Source organism: Capricornis sumatraensis, chromosome 2 (assembly GCF_032405125.1).
Source record: "Capricornis sumatraensis isolate serow.1 chromosome 2, serow.2, whole genome shotgun sequence".
Lineage (NCBI taxonomy): Eukaryota > Metazoa > Chordata > Mammalia > Artiodactyla > Bovidae > Capricornis > Capricornis sumatraensis.
In genome coordinates this window covers 122161797-122179091 of record NC_091070.1, presented here as the reverse complement: position 1 = coordinate 122179091, position 17295 = coordinate 122161797, and the positions used below count along the sequence as shown (strand labels likewise).

Sequence of the window (17295 nt, the reverse complement as noted above, 5' to 3'; positions counted from 1 at the left end):
CCTCAGAAATGGGAGATCCCTCTGGCTCTTGTCACTTTCCTTTGTTCTGTTTCATCAGATTTCAGGTCTAATAGTCTAACCAGGTCTTCATGTTTTAAACAGTGCCATAGCCAAGCCTGAAGGTCTCAGGGCATTTGGCTGTTTTAAAATGGTAAATCTCTTATCCAAGTCAGCTCTTGATTACATGCTTGAATTGAACAAAAGACCAGCCATGAGGCCAAGTGTGAACTATTCACATCACTGGGCGACCACCTAGCGGAGGACCAAGGTCCAGGAAACACAGACTGTCATGGTGACTATACTTCTTTTGACTTTAGGTTCTTTATCCCCTTAGTTGGTTCTTGTTGCCCTAATGGCCTGGGAGCAAGTGACGAGAATGAAGACAGAAAACGAAATCTGGTGCAATGGGTCAGGGGACCTGCAGCCTCTATTGGACTGACGTGCAGAGTCCACTCTGAGTCCAGCTTTTAGTCCTAATTGCAGACTACAAGACTTTCTCAGATCTTATCTTTCTCAAGACACATGCTGTGTTAATCATGTACACCCAAATGTCATGGACTACACCAACATAGTCCAGATCTCCTTGTGTTTACTCCAGGCCCTTCCCTTCTGGACTAGTCTTTGGAACAACTAGCAAGTGCATAGGCAGAGTTCTGGAGAAGGAAATGGCAACCCACTCCAGTGTTCTTGCCTAGAGAATCCTGTGGACGGAGGAGCCTGGTGGGCTGCCGTCTATGGGGTCACACAGAGTCAGACACAGCTGAAGCGACTTAGCAGCAGCAGCAGCAGCAGCAGCAGCAGCAGCAGCAGCAGGCAGCGTTCATGCCTGATGCCAACCCAGTGTTCCAAGGTCCATGCTTTCATGATCCCAGTCATACTCCCTTCTGGGTCTGGCCTTGGGGTTTGTAACAAGGAGATTATTCTTAAGAAAAACATGAAAGATAATTATTAACATGATTTCTTAATATATGCTGTTTTTCCAGATGATCAACCCTGGAATTTCTTTGGAAGGAATGATGCTAAAGCTGAAGCTCCAGTACTTTGGCCACCTCATGCGAAGAGTTGACTCATTGGAAAAGACTCTGATGCTGGGAGGGATTGGGGGCAGGAGGAGAAGGGGACGACAGAGGATGAGATGGCTGGATGGCATCACGGACTCGATGGAAGTGATTCTGAGTGAACTCTGGGAGATGGTGATGGACAGGGAGGCCTGGCATGCTGCGATTCATGGGGTCGCAAAGAGTCAGACACGACTGAGCGACTGAACTGAACTGATTTCTGTGGAATTTCTCAAGGCTGTGAAAGTATATTATTAGGAATTCCCACTACAGGTTCTTCTTATAGGAAAGTATCTCAGATGGAAAACAGGTAGAAACTGCTTTTGTGAAAGACTTTCATGTCTCCTTTTTTTTTCAACGTCTATGGAAGGGCAAGAAAAAACCCCATCAAGTGTGTCTCTGGATTCCTCTGGAATCCTGGCTGTAGAAGCTTGGTCACTAACCTATGTTGGAGAGAAGCACAGTTGAATATGAACCACAAATCAAGATACCTCAGACTGGGGCCAGGACCATTCAAGACCAGGACAGGACAGGGCCAAGCACCGTTATTTCTTGGGTTGTTAAAGCGTGGGTTCAGTAAGTAAGTGTTAAGTAATCTAAATATATGAAAATCCTTGAGCAGTTTCAGGGTGGTTTTAGAGTAGAACAATGTTGCATACTGCCAGATTCTTAAAAAAGACATTCCCAAAATATTTTTAAAACATTTAATGAGATTATCTTAAAAAAAAAAAAAAAGACTAAGCACCATTATTACAAGGTAGCCATCTACCTGACAACAGTGATTCAGACAACTCTGGAAACTCTTGAGAATTATCCCCTACTTTTGAGGAGATAATTTGCCACTTGCTCCCTTCATCCTTCCACCACAGGAAAGATTCTTCACTTTTTTGTGGCATCAGAAGCATTTACAACGTTGGTAGGAATTCAAATGGTGCATCCACTATGGAAAAAGTGTAGAGATTCCTTTAAAAATTAATAATAAAACATATGATCCAGCTATTCCACTTCTGGGTCTTTACCTAGAAAATACAAAATCACTAATTGGAATAAATATATACACCCATATGTACATCACAGCATGATTTACAATAGTCAAAATATAGAAACAACCCAAGTGTCTATCAACAGATGAATGGATAAAGAAGATGTGGCATACATACACAATGCAGTACTACTTGGCCTTAAAAACAACAAAATCTGCCATTTGCTCTAACATGGATGGACTTGAGGGTATTATGGTAAGTGAAATAAGCAAATAAATACAAATACTATGTGATTTCACTCACATATGGAATTTTTAAAATGTTTTAATGAATGAACAAACCAAATCATACAAAAACAAGCACATAGGTACAGAGAACAGAGTAATGGTTACCAGACGGGAAGGAGGAGGAGGGGGAGGGAAGTGAGTAAAGTAATTTGTTATAAACATAAAGTATTCTAGCAGGACGCAGAGAGCCAGGCTAGAAGCGAGGAGGCAGCGCCACTTTCTTGTCTCTCCCAAGGTGAGTGGTTCCAGCACTCAGTTGAACCCAAGACCACACAGCCCACTAGAGTAACTAAGCAGAGTCCACAGGGCAGCAGGGCTGAGGGGATACTAGCCTAGTCCTATTCCTTCTAAAAGCTCTAGGCCTGCCCGGCCTACACTATCAGAAGAGCAGGATTAATTTTCACCTGAAGCTTCTTATAGCCTATGGAGAACAGGGCGAAAGGACAAAATCTTCCCCTGGCCTTGGAGAACAGGTCCTGCAAAAGCTGGTTTTGAGGGATGTGCCAAAGGAAGGGAGCAACAGTGGCCCAAAGAGTGATCTTGAGACGTCTGCAAGTTACTTTCAAATGGTGGAGTAAATCATGTATATGGAGAGGGAGCGAGAAAGCAAATGTAGGAAAATGTTAACTGTACACTTAGGTGAAGAATGAAAGTGAGAGGGTTGCTGCTGCTGCTGCTGCTAAGTCGCTTCAGTCGTGTCCAACTCTGTGCGACCCCATAGATGGCAGCCCACTAGGCTCCCCTGTCCCTGGGATTCTCCAGGCAAGAACACTGGAGTGGGTTGCCATTTCTTTCTCCAATGTATGAAAGTGAAAAGTGAAAGTGAAGTCGCTTAGTTGTGTCCGACTCTTAGTGACCCCATGGACTGCAGCCTACCAGGCTTCTCCATCCATGGGATTTTCCAGGCAAGAGTACTGGAGTGGGGTGCCATTGCCTTCTCCAAAGTGAGAGGGTTAGCAGTGTCCAACTCTTTGCAACCCCATGGACTGTAGCCTGCCAGTCTCCTCTGCCCATAGAATTCTCCAGGCAAGAATACTAGATTGGGTAGTCATTCCCTTCTCCAGGGGAACTTCCCAACCCAGGGATCAAATCTAGGTCTCCCACATTGCAGGCAGATTCTTTACTGTCTGAGGCACTGCGGAAGTGAAGAATATATACTATTAATATACTTGTAAAATTTTATAGGTTTCAAAATTGTTTTTCTTTTTCTTTTTAAAGGAGGAATTGATGCTCAGTAATTCTTTTTAAAGGAGTAATTGGTGCTCAGGTCCCAAGTTCTCTTTAGATGGACACTCAAAGTGAGATTCTGGGTTCCTGAGATGAAGGGAGGAGTGGAGGTGAAGGGCTGTCCAGACTGCTCCTCACATTTCCCCCCACCACTCTGGGAGATGCCCTGGACCTGTGGCCCGATCTCACTGACCTAAGGATTCAATGCAGAAATTTTACTGCATGGGGACACTGGGGTGCATCACACTTGTGGAAAATGAAAGTGTTAGTGGCGGACTGTAGCATGCCAGGCCCTTCTGTCCTTGAAATTTTTCAGGTTGCCATTCCCGGCTCGAGGATATCTCCCCGACCTAGGGATAGGAACTCAGGTCTCCCGCATTGCCGGTAGATTCTTTACGGTCTGAGCCACAGGGAGCAAGTGAAAACTCTGTACGGGGAGATGAAAGCAAAAGACTCCACTTTCCCTGACCGGGAATCGAACCCGGGCCGCGGCGGTGAAAGCGCCGAATCCTAGCCACTAGACCACCAGGGAACTACGTGCTAAGGTCCTCGTAAGTGAGAACAGGAAACTGGAAAACAGTGTGTGGCGTCTCTCGCCCTCCTAACTGAGTCCCGTACCCTCCTCCAAGGAACTGTACCCAAAGAACGTTCCTTCCCTGCTTTCTCCAAATGAGGAGCTCCACACCAAAGGCCGAGCGCTCTGCGTGACAGTGGACGCGCCCGGAGGTCCACCAGATCCTCACGTGCCCACGACTTGCCCAGTCCCGGCGCACCTCACAACTGCCCTGGAGACGCGCCCTTTCCCGGCGAGCGCGCGTGGAGAGCAGGTCGCCGGGGCGGGGGCGGGAGAGGCGGGAGAGGCTGGAGGACAGCCCGGCGGGTGAGACCTCTGGATCCCCAACGACACGAAAGACTCCAGGCGGGTGCAGGAACCGGGAGGGCTGGATGCAAAACTCTTGCGAACAAGGCTCCACACCCAGACCTGGATTCCGTCCGGTCTTCCCCCACGACCTGCTGCCCTGCGGTTCTCCCGCCTTGGATGACGCCATCTCCAGCTCCCTGGGCTCAGGCCTCCAGTTGTCCCTGACGCCGCTCTTTCCTCAGACCCACATCCAATTAGTCAGGACTTGGAGTTTGCTTCTCGGTCCCACACAGTCCCAGTCCCTCCTTTTCGCGACTCTGGACTTGGGCAAACGACTCTCCCGAGAAAGGTGGTCCGTCTCCCCGCCCCCCGCCGCCTCTGTCGGGGAAAGAACCACCCCCCTCGTCCAGTCTACATGGAAGGGCAGCGCGCTGGACCGGACCGGAAGACCGCTAATCCGCTCCTCTGGCTGGAGAGGTGAAAACTAGGACCTGGATGGGAGGAAAGCAGGGGAATTTCATGTAACGTCCTGATCTAAAGCAATTTTCAAGTCCGCCTCTGTGGGGACTCAGACTCCAGCGCTGGTGAGGGTGCTGCCGCGCGGTCGCACCCTCGACCGCACTCGGAGTCCACGCGGAACCAGGCGGAGCCCCGTAGCCTGGGGGCCGGTGCGCACGCGGCCCGCGCCTCCCTCGGGGTTGGAGCCCCGTGAACCGCACGCTGGAAGGAAATGGCTGTAACTGCCGCGCTAAGAAAAGAAGAAAACCCACTGCAGGAGAAAACGCACCTACATCCCCAAGCTTGTTACCTTTTACTTCTAAAGGTAACCAGAGGCAGACAGACACACAGACAACACTGCATTAAGTTTTTCAGCAAAAAGAAACTGCCTGCTGTGAGGTGAACACGGAAACCCCTCCAGACGCCAGCTTTCTGGGAAAATTGCCTTGACCTCTGCCGTCCTAGGTTAAAATTCTTACTTCATGACCTGTTGAACTGGAAAATTATAAAAGGCGTTTCAGGCATTGTAAAAGGTAAAACAAAACTGTTTCTCAAGAAGAATCTCAAGTACAATAAGCGAGGAATGAACGACCTTGAGATCTGTGTGGACCGAGCCTGGCTCCCCCGCGGCTTTATGCGGGGCCTGGTCTGCAAGCGAATTCAATACAGGCAGGGAAGAAAGTCTCGGCCTGCGTTGATACTCGCTATTTTCAAACAGACAGAAGACCTGAGCCTTCAGCCTTCGCTGCTCTTCATGCGAAACGTGAAAGCGTGGTGAAAGTCTTGGATTTGAACTATATTGGGCAACTAGAATAAGCCATAGCAGCAGTAACCTGAGGAACCCCGTTTGCCGCGGACGTCGGGGGAGAAGCGCTGCGGCCAAAGGGCTGCAAGGCAAGAGCGCGCGGAGCTTGGGAGCAGAGAGGAGGGCCGGGCCTCGCGTTCCCGGGTGAATTCGAAACACCGCTCATTTCCGAGAGCCAAGAGCGCTGACCGACCACCTGTGCCGTCTGCAGCCGGGGAGGGGCGGCGTCTACACTGAAGGGCATCCAGGTTGCTTGCGGCTCAGACGCGCCCATCACTCCCAGCTCCTGCGGCTTCTGGAAGATGGGGATTCAATGGAGAGATCCCTGGTCTCTGGCGCTAGGCTGAAGAACTGGAGACTCAGTTGGAGGTGGGGGCCCCAGGGACCTCGCTTCGCGGGAGGCGAGAAACCCTAACCTTAAGGAAGGCCTCTCGGGAACTGCAGTCTACGTGCTTGGGAGATCGAAGGTGCTCCCAGGATCCTTTTTCTTCAAAAAATTTTGGTGGGCCAGTCTTGGCGACAAGTTCACTTCTTGGAGCTGTCATTAGGCGTTGGTACCCACGGGGTTTCCGTAGTGTAGTTGTTATCACGTTCGCCTAACACCCGAAAGGTCCCCCGGGCGAAAACAGGTTCCTTTTTTTTTTTTTTCTCCCTGAAACTTTCCCCCTGAACTCCTGTTTTTTCAAAAACGGGGGCAAGTGGGGTGGGTTATGGCAAAATGTGTAGCTGCGTTTATCTCCCCTCAAACCCAGAAGTTCTACTACCGTAAGCCAACTCAGCACTAGGAACCAGGCCTCCTTTCTTTGCTCTGAGTAAGCTCTTTAGAGGCCAGGCCACAGACATTCCAAGGAGGACACAGGAGAAGGCTTGCCTTCCATCTGAAAATCCCCACACCTTTTCTTCAGGGGCCTAAATCTCCTCTACACGTTGACAGGGATCATGTCTCAGAAAACCAAGAAATGCATCCCTGTGAAGCAAACTTGGCTTTCCCTCACCCCAGCACACTTGTGAAACAATTTGATTTTCACGACAGAAAAATAGAGAACGAATTCAACTCTGCATGGGGCTCAAACCAAAGACACAAAGATGAAGAATTTCATGCTCCACAAATTGAAATGGTTGGGGAGGAAAGGAGCCGGTACACATGCTTTTAACCAGGAGAGGTGCCCCGCAGTCAGGTCAGGAAACAGGAAATAGATGAATCTGCTCATCACCCACTGCGAACCAAGTCTGCCCCTGATTCAAAAGGCAACTGAGGTTCGAAAGAGACCATCACATTGGCTCCCCCAGCACACAGCGCTAAAGCTAGAGTAGGATGGAATCCATCTTGTGGCCTGACCTCTGAGCCCAAAGCCTCACTCAGGAGGGAGAGGGTGGTGAAGGGTGATGAGCAGTGAGGCAAAGGCTGGGAGCCTTGCACAGCTACATTCAGCCCTGGGCTCTGAGAATCACCTCTTTTTCTGCTCTCTGTATCTCTGAAATCTAATCTTTTCTGGGGTAGACCGCCTGCTGTTGTTGTTCAGTTGCCCAGTTGTGTCCATCTCTTTGAGATTCTGTGGGCTGCAGCATGCCAGGCCTCCCAATCCCTCACCATCTTCTGGAGTTTGCCCAAGTTCATGTTTATTGCATTGGTGATGCCATCCTATGATTTCATGCTCTGACGCCCTCTTCTTCTACCCTCAATCTTTCCCAGCACCAGGGACTTTTCCAATGAGTCTGCTGTTCGCATCAGAGGACCAAAATACAGGAGCTTCAGCTTCAGCGTCAGTCCTTCCAACGAGTATTCAGGGTTGATTTCCCTGAAGATTGGCTGGTTTGATCTCTTTGTTGTCCCGGGGACTCTCAGGATTCTTCTCCAGCACCACAGTTTGAAGGCATCAATTCTTTGGAATTCTGCCTTCTCTACCGTCCAGCTCTCACAACCATACATGACCATGGGGAAGACCATAGCCTTGACTATACGGACCTTTGTCTGCAGTAATGTCTATGCTTTTCAACACACTGTCTAGGTTTGTCACAGTTTTCCTGCCAAGAAGCAACCATCTTCTGATTCCATGATTTTGGGCTGTTTTTGTGGTGCAATCTGTTAACTTGTTTGGCTGTTAACTGAAAGGTTCGTGGTTCGAGTTCACCCAGCGATGCATCTTTCCTGCTATAGACTGCAGCTCTACTTTTCCCCTTCATGAATCACTCACTGTCTTGTGGGGGTGAAGGGGCTTGCCATAACTCAATGAAGCTATGAGCCATGCTATGCAGGGCCACCCAAGATGGACTGGTTATAGCAGAGAGTTCTGACAAAATGTGATTCATTGGAGGAGGGAATGGCAAACCATCCCAGTATACTTGCTGTGAGAACCTCATGAACTAAGTAAAAGACTGCCTATCTCCACTTCACTTAAGTTTGGAGTTTTATCTTGTTCCTTCATTTGGAGCATGACCTCATTTTGCTAATGCACTGTTTTTATTTCTCCATATCTGGTAGGGTAGTTATGTATCCTGGCCTTAGAGAAGTGGCCATTTGTACGGGACTTCCTGTGGATCCCAGCAGCCTGCTACCCTCTCATCACCAGAACGATATGCTCTAGGGGTGCCCTGTATGTGGGCTGCATGGGTCCTTTTGTTGTGGCTGGCTGACCACAGTGCATGGTCTGCCAGGATTAGCTGGCTCCAATCTCTTTGATTGCTAGGCCCTGCCTTGTTTGGAATCTCCAGCCGCTGGTTAGCATGGCAGGGTCAAGAGGCAGCTGGCTGTGGAACCCCTGGGTGCTAGGGCTAGTACTGGCGGGCAAAGCCAGGTCCTGAGGTCTGGTCTGGCTGGAGGGCCCAGGAGTCCCCAAGCTGGTGTCTAACTGCTGGTAGATGGGGCTAGTTCCAGACAAAGGTGACTCTGAGGGGTCCAGACACTTCAGTTGGCTGGCTAATGGGTTGGGCCAGAGTCTAGTCAGTCCCAGGGCTGGTGAAAAAATAGGACAGTTTAAGAAAAGTAATAACCTTGGATTGTTGTTACTTGGATAGTTATAAACTCTGGGTTTATAACATATGCAAAGTTAAATGCAACAAAACAAATAAAGGCAGGAAGGGGAGAAATGTGAACTGGTGTGACTTCTCTTGAAGGTGGACTGTGGTAAGTTGCAGATGGATGGCATAAAGCCTAAAGCAATTGCTGAAATAACAGGTTATAGCTAACAAGTCAACAAAGGCAAGACAATTATATACATGGACTTATATACAAAACCATGTATAATCTATGATAGAGCATTTGCTCTTCTGGCATTCTGTCCTATGGATATGTGTATAAGAAAGATGACTGCAGCATTATTTGTAATGATACAAACATGCATGCGTGCTAAGTGGCTTTAGTCGAGTCTGACTCTTTGCAAGCCTAGCCTCCTCTGTCCATGGGATTTTCTGGGCAAGAATACTGGAATGGGTTGCCTTGCCCTCTGAGCTGAACTGCCGGTGGGCTCACAGGTGGCTCTGGGTTTGCTCCGCCTTCATTCTACCAAGTTCGCCCCTGGGCAGGAATTTGTAGATGTGGCCCTTCTGGGTGCAGAAGAATCTCTCTGCAAAAAGATCAGATAAAAAGAGGAAACATGAAAAGGAGCTAGAGCAGGCAAACGCAAGAATAAGACAACAATACCTCCCAGGAAGCCTGTGAGGAGGCTTGGGCCAGATCCTGAGAGAGAAAAATTGTTTTTATTAAGTAGCAGAGTGGGGATGGAGAATCAGAGAAGAGCATGAAAACGAGAAAAGCACGAATTTCTGTAAGTGTGCACAAATAAAACAGCCAAGACAGTGTGAATATATTAGCCTTCAAAAACTTACAAAAAGTGCTGTGGCTGCCAGCTGGCCTGTGGCTCATCGTGACCATACGGTGTTGTTAATACTATTGATGGTTATAGCAATCTCGGCTCAAATTCGAGCTACAGCGAGGGGAGCAAAGCATGGTGGGGACGCTGCCCTTCTTCCCTCGGAATCGCAGGACTCATGGCTTCCCCACGGGTTTTCCCGGTTTTCCGAGGCTTTAGAGACGATATAACTATCCTTCTAAATGCCGGTGGCTCAGCATAAGCGGAGCTGTAGAAGTATCCAAAAATAACATTTTAAGAGAATCCACTAGTCACTAGAATTCAGTTATAAATATAAGAACAAAATCTCTCGTGTTTGAAATTTTAGAAACACTTCTACCACTCCTGAGTCAAAGCATATTTGAAAATAAAAATTAGGAAATATTCTGAATCAAACAAAACTGAAATACTACGTATATACCAAAGATGAAGCTAAACCCGTCTTTAGATGATGGTGATCAATACCGAAATCAGATTGATTATATTCTTTGCAGCCAAAGATGGAGAAGCTCTATACAGTCAGCAAAAACAAGACCAGGAGCTGACTGTGGCTCAGATCATGAACTCCTTATTGCCAAATTCAGACTTAAATTGAAGAAAGTGGGGAAAACCACTAGACCATTTAGGTATGACCTAAATCAAATCCCTTATGACTATGCAGTGGCAGTGAGAAATAGATTTAAGGGACTAGATCTGATAGATAGAGTGCCTGATGAACTATGGATGGAAGTTCGTCACATTGTACAGGAGACCATCCCCAAGAAAAAAAAAATGCAAAAAAGCAAAATGGCTGTCTGAGGAGACCTTACAAATGGCTGTGAAAAGAAGAGAAGTCAAAAGCAAAGGAGAAAAGGAAAGATATACCCATTTGAATGCAGAGTTCCAAAGAATAGCAAGGAGAGATTAGAAAGCCTTCCTCAGTGATCAATGCAAAGAAATAGAGGAAAACAATAGAATGGGAAAGACTAGAGATTTCTTCAAGAAAATTAGAGATACCAAGGGAACATTTCATGCAAAGATGGGCTTGATAAAAGACAGAAATGGTATGGACCTAACAAAAGCAGAAGATATTAAGAAAACGTGGCAAGAATACACAGAAGAACTATACGAAAAAGATCTTCACGAGCAAGATAATCATGATGGTGTGATCACTCACACTCACCTAGAGCCAGACATTCTGGAATGTGAAGTCAAGTGGGCCTTAGGAACCATCACTACAAACAAAGCTAGTGGAGGTGATGGAATTCCAGTTGAGCTATTTCGAATCATGAAAGATGATGCTGTGAAAGTGCTGCACTCAATATGCCAGCAAATTTGGAAAATTCAGCAGTGGCCACAGGACTGGAAAAGGTCAATTTTCATTCCAATCCCAAAGAAAGACAATGCCAAAGAATGCTCAAACTACTGCACAATTGCACTCATCTTACACGCTAGTAAAGTAATGCTCAAAATTCTCCAAGCTAGGCTTCAGTAATATGTGAACTGTGAACTTCCAGATGTTCTAGCTGGTTTTAAAAAAGGCAGAGGAACCAGAGATTAAATTGCCAACATCTGCTGGATCATCGAAAAAGCAAGAGAGTTCCAGAAAAAGCATCTATTTCTGCTTTATTGACTATGCCAAAGCCTTTGACTGTGTGGATCACAATAAACTGTGGAAAATTCTGAAAGAGATGGGAATATCAGACCACCTGACCTGCCTCTTGAGAAATCTATATGCAGGTCAGGAAGCAACAGTTAGAACTGGACATGGAAAAACAGACTGGTTCCAAATAGGAAAAGGAGTACGTCAAGGCTGTATATTGTCACCCTGCTGATTTAATTATATGCAGAGTACATCATGAGAAATGCTGGGCTGGAAGAAGCACAAGCTGGAATCAAGATTGCCGGGAGAAATATCAATAACCTCAGATATGCAGATGACACCACCCTTATGGCAGAAAGTGAAGAAGAACTAAAGAGCCTCTGATGAAGGTGAAAGAGGAGAGTGAAAAAGTTGGCTTAAAGCTCAACATTCAGAAAACTAAGATCATGGCATCTGGTTCCATCACTTCATGGCAAATAGATGGGAAACAGTGGAAACAGTGACAAACTTAATTTATGAGGGCTCCAAAATAACTGCAGATGGTGATTGCAGCCATGAAATTAAAAAGCACTTGCTCCTTGCAAGGAAAGTTATGACCAACCTAGACAGCATATTAAAAAAGCAGAGACATTACTTTGCCAACAAAGGTCTGTCTAGTCAAGGCTATGGTTTTTCCAGTGGTCATGTATGGATGTGAGAGTTGGACTATAAAGAAAGCTGAGCACCGAAGAATTGATGCTTTTGTGGTGTTGGAAAAGACTCTTGAGGGTCCCTTGGACTGCAAGGAGATCCAATCAGTCCATCCTAAAGGAGATCAGTCCTGGGTGTTCATTGGAGGGACTGATGTTGAAGCTGAAACTCCAATACTTTAGCCACCTGGTGCGAAGAACTGACGCATTTGAAAAGACCCTGATGCTAGGAAAGACTGAGGGCAGGAGGAGAAGAGGATGAGATGGTTGGATGGCATCAATGACTCAATGGACATGGGTTTGGGTGGACTCCAGGAGTTGGTGATGGACAAGGAGGCCTGGTGTGCTGTGGTTCATGGGGTTGCAAAGAGTCAGACATGACTGAGTGACTGAACTGAACTGAACACAAACATAAATGCAAATTATGAAAATTAAGGCTGATTGCTGAAGAGATAAATCTTCATCTTACAGTTACTAAAAGAATAACAATAACAGAATCAGATAGGAGTAGAAATTAACTAGAAAAGCAGAAATTTTAAAGTTATAAATATACAGAAGAGAAAATATAAATGGTTGATGTTGAAAAGACTACTAAAGCTCATAAAACTGTTCAGAGAGAAAAAGGAAGTCATTGCTACTAAACTTGTAGACATAAGGGAACAATAAGTGAATCTCTTAAACACAAAATAAATATTTTAGAGGAACTGAATCATTTGTCCCAATAATGAATTTTTTTTTTTTTTGCAGGGGTGGGAAGAACTAGTCTACAAGCACTAAAGTTTTTCAAGTCAGAATTTTAAAATCTTCCTGCAAAGAAATCTCCAGGACTAAAAAATGTTCATTAGAAGAAATGGCTCCTGAGCAAAGAAATTCCAAAAGAATTAAAAGATGGCACATTTTCTCCAATTTATTTTATGAGTTTAGACTAAAGCCAAACTCTCCAAAAAATATAGTGTAACAAACAGAAGTTATAGGACTGTCATTGCTGAATATAGCTGTAATTTAAAAATACTGAGTCAAGTAATGTGTTACAAAAGTATGTGAAAATAAAAATAAGAAAAAAAGTATGTGGAAAGTGTTAAATACTGAATCAAATAATATAGTAATGATGTATGTAAGAAGTAGTCACTTAGTCGTGTCCAGCTCTTTGGGATCCAATGGGATATATAGCCTCTGTATTCATCGAACTCCCCAGAAAAGAACATTGGGGCAGGAAGAAGGGAGCAAGGAGTTCCTCCTGACCAAGAGATTGAACCGAGGTCTCTTGTATCGCAGGCAAATTTTTTACCATTTGAATCACCAAGAAAGCTCATTGAATGCTATTACAAAATTGGTCTTATCTTGGAAAATAATTGATGTTGTTTAGAAAATAAATTAATCTAATTAGCCACATTAACTATATAGAGGAAGAAAATAATAATTACTACACAGAATACGGGGTTCCAAAATCACTGTGGACAGTGATTGCAGCCACAAAATTAAGACGCTTGCTCCTTGGAAGGAAAGCTATGACAAACCTAGACAGCATATTAAAAAGCAGACACATCACTTTACTGACAAAGGTATAGTCAAAGCTATGGTTTTTGCAGTAGTCATGCAGGGATGTGAGAGTTGGACCATAATGAAGGCTGAACGCGAAGAACTGATGCCTTCGAATTGTGGTGTTGGAGAAGACTCTTGAGAGTCCCTTGTACAGCAAGGAGGTCAAACCAATCAATCCTACAGGAAATCAACCCTCAATTGGAAGGACTGATGCTGAAGTTGAAGGTCCAATACTTTGGGCACCTGATGCAAAGAGCCAACTCGTTGGAAAAGACTCATGCTGGGAAAGATTGAAGGCAGGAGGAGAAGGGGACAACATAGGATGAGATGGTTGGATGGCATCACCGAATTCAATGGACAGGAACTTAGGCAAACTCGGAGAGACAGTGAAGGACAGGGAAGCCTGACATGCTGCAGTCCCTGGGGTCGCAAAGAGTCGGACACGACTTAGCGACAGAACAACTATATATATAGTACTTTTGACACGCATTTCCAGGTACATGAGATCCTTCCTGGAACACCGATGGGCTCACAGGCCACGCAGAGGCCGAAGTGGCTGACGATGTTAAATTCACCACAACGGCCGACGCACAGCCTCAGAGACATCTTGCCACTGCTGCGCAAGACCCCGTCTTTGCATCTCCGCTCCTGTTGGCGCGGATTCCTCCGCTCAGGCTTTCCTCTACCTTGGCCGCTGGCGCCTCCTTGGACCCTGGGGGGCCGGCCGGGCCGCAGCTGCTCTCTTAATTCTCGCTCCGTGGTGGGTTATGGCCCATTCGTCAGCCCAACCTCCAGAGTGTGAATCAGCGACCTGATGGCTCTTTGGGTTGCTAAGACCTTCTGGGAGAAAAACTGAAAAGTAACAAGTCCAAATATTCTAAATCGAAGGCCCACAGAAATACACATTGAAAGGTAGGAACCCACCAGCGAGCCAGCCACCAAATGCTTCTCCATATACCCAAACACCTCACAGTTTTGCAAAGCCCCAGTTGACCTCGTCCCCTTACAGTCTTCTGTTCAGAACCACCTCGAGGTTTTCAGTTCTCCTTTTCCTGCTCCTGGTGGCCAGAACCGCGTAGTATTCAGACCTGACTGTGCACTAGGCAAAACATGAAAGTGTCCAAAGCACTTGGGCACTATGCATTGGCCGGGAATCGAACCCGGGTCCCCCGCGTGGGAGGCGAGAATTCTACCACTGAACCACCAATGCCTTGCCACAAGTGACCTTTTGACAGCTCTCCAGAAAGAATCTCCACAATAACCAAGGGCCTGGTGGTGGGGAAACAAAAGACTTCCCAAATAGGTGTTGTCTTTGGAAGATAGAACTCACGGACTGAAAGGCACTCAAAGGAAAGGCTTGCAAAAGAGACTGACAATCAGGCAATAGCATGCGGTGGGGACAACCAAATGAAATATAGAAATACTGGTTTTGTTCGCTCACGTTACAGCTCTGATAAAGGCTCTTTCCAATCACAGAACAGACCCTTGCAGAAAAACATTGGAGATTCATTCAGATCCCTTGTTTATAACCCTAGATCTTCAACTGTCAACCTTAAGTTTTACCTAAAAGAGTCTATGCAATGGTCTTAAAGAGTCTGAGAAAATGGTCTAACTTGCTAAAATAGGCAAGTAAAAAAATATTTTTAATTGAAAATTTTACATTTAAGATTTCAAAATATACAAGTTCTAAGGTTACTTTCCATTTACAGATGTTACTAAATATTGGCTATATTCATCATGTTGTATAATACCTCCTTGAGCCTATCTTACACCTAATAGTCTGAACCTTCCGCACTCCCAACCTTATGTTGCCCCCCAACTCACTGATAACCATTAGTTTGCTCTTTTAATCTTTTTTGTTGTTGTTGTTATATTTACTAGTTTGTTGTGTTTTTTAGATTCCACCTATAAGTGCTATCATACAGTATTTGTCTTTCTCTGTCTGACTAATTTCACTCAGCTTAATGCCCTCCAAGTTCATCCATAAACAGCAAATGGCAGAATTTTGTTCTTTCTTATGGCTGAGTGGTATTCATTTGCCTCACTGTATCCTCAGTGCCCTTGCACAGCCCAAATCTGGACATGCCTGTTGCCTAAAGCCACCCAGTGTCCCCATATTCCTTCACTAAAATGTCTTATTACCTCTAGGACATGTACCTGCTTCTCCCCCTCCTTATCATCGAGATACCTCTTGCCAGTTCCCAAGTCCAGCAACAGTGAAGTAACTTGATGTTTCAGGAACTCTTTCCCTTTCAGGGACTTGCTTCTCCTTACAGGGAGGCCTTTCACAACTCCCTCTTCATTCTTCAAACTCATCCTCGTTCTTCAGGTCTCAGTTCAGAAGTTTCCCCTGGAGAGACTTTCCTGACTGCCGGAATGGAATGTGTGATATGTCCACTTTGCTTTTGACATTGTGTTCTAACAAAACCACATTTTACTTGACTTTGTCTTCCAAAGACATATTTTCATAAGAAAAAGATTTATATTTCCCACAAAAACCAAGACTATGTATGTAAATAAAATATTTTCAAGAGATAGCACAGTGCCTAGCATAGTTGGTAGTCTAGAGTTGTTAAACAAGGGAAGAGAGAGAGAGGAGCAAATAAAGGAAAGTTTCTCTCTCACACACACACACTAACAGATAAAGAAAAAATAAATTTAGCGAGATAGGCAGAATGATGAGTCTGCAAAGCATCGGAACTGCAGCATAACAACTGAAAAAGGTGGAGAATAAAATGATCAAAAATAAAGTTTTGCTTGAGTGTAATGTGCTAAAAAGATCTTGAGTGGATCTTCAGCGCTGAAAACAACTCAAGAGCTGGGAAAGAGAGGGGAAAGGTATGGTGTGGTGTGATGAAGGGAATGAACCTTGGTGCAAAAACTTCACTTATACTTTTGTGTAGGTCTCTGTGAGACACCAGAGTCTGAAAACGGGCTATTTTGATCCTTGGGCTTTTCTAAGGACTTAAAAGAGATGCTCAGGAGGAGAGAAACTCTGGGGCTCTGCACTGTGCAGTGATTGTGCATGGATTAGTGCTTGGCCTATTCCAGGCTAATTTTTTTTTTAAAGAATAAAAAAGGGATAATTTGAGTATCAGACAAGGCAAAGGGCAAAAGAAATTTATGTTAGACAGAAGAGTAGCAATCCAGCATCTATCCAGAATCAAATGCAATCATTCTTCTCTGCATGCTCTCCTTGAATGACCAAAGAGGGTGGGGCTAAAGGAAAATCTTGGAGTGAAATTTTAATTTATTCACCCTTTCGTAGGTCTCTCTCAAACACAAGAGCTTAAAAGCAAGGCCATTTGATTCTTGGCCTTTTCAACAACTCAAAAGAGTATCTTACCTGGTTAATCATTAATTCTGAAGAGAATAGATTAAATTCACTTAGGTGAATAAATTTTTGTTATAATTTATGTTACTGTTATTGAATCAGGAGAAGAGGATATCAAATTGCTTTAAAATTTTTTAAAAAAAGAAAGAAAGAAAAAGAGCCTTAGGAGAAGAGAGGCTTAATTGTCATTCAGATCTTCTGAAGTAACTCAGGCACATCTCCAAATTTTGAGCCTCCCAAACTGTCTCTGGGTCCGGAATGCCTGTTTAGGGAAGAATTGGTGTTTGTCTCAAGAGTGAGGGGAAAGGGTTTGGAAGGCACCATGCCACAGGAGGGCAAAAAGAATGCATCCTAAGTGAGGAAATGAGTCCAGTATTTTGATTTGAATTCCACATCTTGATGGTGTTTCCTGACCTAAACCTCCTATACAAACTTCTGTTCTGGGTGTGCTTTTGGGCCTTTGTTCTGCATTTTGAATAAAGAGGCCTGTATAAACTGATTTTTTGATCTGGGTTTGCAACATCATTCCTGTGACTCTTCCTGGTGAAGCTGAGAGCAAGCACTTACAGGAGAGCACTGG

The 17295-nt window shown here is 45.2% G+C and overlaps 2 non-coding genes across 2 annotated transcripts; both read right to left on the bottom strand.

Annotated features, from left to right (window-relative positions):
• Positions 1–4015: 4015 nt before the first annotated feature.
• On the bottom strand, positions 4016–4087 carry TRNAE-UUC (transfer RNA glutamic acid (anticodon UUC)). The gene has a single exon. It is a non-coding gene; the product is annotated as a tRNA-Glu (tRNA).
• A 10433-nt stretch (positions 4088–14520) lies between these two features.
• Positions 14521–14591, bottom strand: TRNAG-CCC (transfer RNA glycine (anticodon CCC)). The gene has a single exon. It is a non-coding gene; the product is annotated as a tRNA-Gly (tRNA).
• Between the last annotated feature and the right edge of the window lie 2704 nt (positions 14592–17295).